Source organism: Rhinopithecus roxellana, chromosome 7 (genome assembly GCF_007565055.1).
Source record: "Rhinopithecus roxellana isolate Shanxi Qingling chromosome 7, ASM756505v1, whole genome shotgun sequence".
Taxonomy (NCBI): domain Eukaryota; kingdom Metazoa; phylum Chordata; class Mammalia; order Primates; family Cercopithecidae; genus Rhinopithecus; species Rhinopithecus roxellana.
In genome coordinates, this window is record NC_044555.1 from 63,570,499 (window position 1) to 63,572,325 (window position 1,827).

Genomic DNA, 1,827 nt, shown 5'->3' on the forward strand with positions numbered 1-1,827 from the left:
AGAGTACAGCCTTCTGCTTGAGTTTCACATCCAGTACACTAGCAAATGGAAAAGTCTTCAAGGGAAAACCCAACCAAATGTGCATCTTACCCAATGTGCTTGCATTCTTTCAAGGTCATAGTGCTTTCAGTCTCTGCCTGCTTTTGGTTGAGTGCTAATGAGTTCCAGTAACTTCTCTTTCTATATTTTGTCCAGAGTTATAATTGTCATCAGCAGAGAGGTTAGTGTGATATGGGGTAGTCTGCCATTAAATGAAATTTAATTCCTGTCTCTTCCCATTTTGAACTAACATTAGCAAGGCCACGTTCTCATCTGTGGGGTGACAGCAGAGCCATACCAGATCCTTGAACAATATATCCTCCTCCATCTGTGCAGTGTTCTATAAAATCTATTTCCCCACAATCCACTCAGCAAGTCTGGTTTAATATCCTCTTGCTGGGGTGGTTCTGATGTTAGGCCAAAGGCCATCATAACACATCCAATTGTCTCACAATCTTTTTTTTTTGACAGGGTCTCATTCTGTCACCCAAGCTGGAATTCAGTGGCGTGATCGCAGCTCACTGCAGTCTTAGCCTCCCAGGCTCGAGTGAGCCTCTCACCTCAGCCTTTCAAGTATCTGGGACCACAGTTGTGTGTCTCCACACCCAGATAATTTTTAAACATTTTTTATAGAGACAGGGTCCTGCTATGTTGGCCCAGGCTGGTCTTGATTTCCTGGGCTCAAGCAAACCTCCCACCTTGACCTCCCAAAGTGCTGTGATTACAGGTGTGAGCCACCACACCTGCCAATTGTCTTACAATCTAATAAAATCAGTGTGTTGAAGACATATCTGCACTCCCATGTTTATTGTGGCATTATTCACGATAGCCAAGATAAGAAATCAAACGAAGAGTCCATCAAAAGATGAAATTTTTAAAAATGTTAGCTCTGTTACCTCTGAAAATATTCTTGCCTTTTGACAACAGCAACAGGCTCTTTTTGAGTTTCCCTGCCCCACACATAGAGCCAAATACTCTCTAGGAAGTCCTGTCTCCTTGTGGAGTTCAGGATGATTTCTGTGTAACCTATGCTAGACCCTTCAAGGCAGGAAGAACCAGGCCCAGCCTCCACCTTAAGGTCAGTTCTGGCCATGGTCGGGGCTGGACCTGACTCTTCCTGTCTTGGTGTCTAAGATAGGTTACCCAGGAATCACAAGGAATGTCAGTTATGGCACTAAAACAATTGTCCTCTGAAAATGGGAACCTCAAGGCCTATCAAGTTCATCCATGTCTCTGATGTCTATAATCCTCCAGTTACAGACATGAGCTGTCTCCCTCACTGGTCTTGTTGTTGTCTCATTCTCATACTGCTCTGAGTGTCTCCCAGCTCAACTCTCTTCCAGACTTTGATGCCTCTGGACTATTGCCACACACACACACACACACATTTCATAGTAAAGTGACCTTTTGTCTTAGTCCATTTGTGTTGCTATAAAGGAATAGGTGAGGCTGGGTAATTTATAAAGAAAAGAGGTTTACTTGGTTCATGGTCCTGCAGGCTGTACAAGAAGCATACAGCCAGCATCTGCTTCTGATGAGGGCCTCATACTGCTTCCACTCATGGAGGAAGGCAAAGGGGACTTGGTATGTACAGAGAATACATGGAAAGACAGGAAGCAAGGGAGAGGGGAGTGCAGTTGGAGGCTCTTTTTGATGACAAGTTCTCAGGGGAATTCTCACAGGAACTAACAGAGGAACAGCTCACTCCTTACTGCCAGGATGGCACCAAGCCATTCAGGAGGGACGTGTCCCTATGACCCAAACATCTCGCATTAGACCCCACTTTCA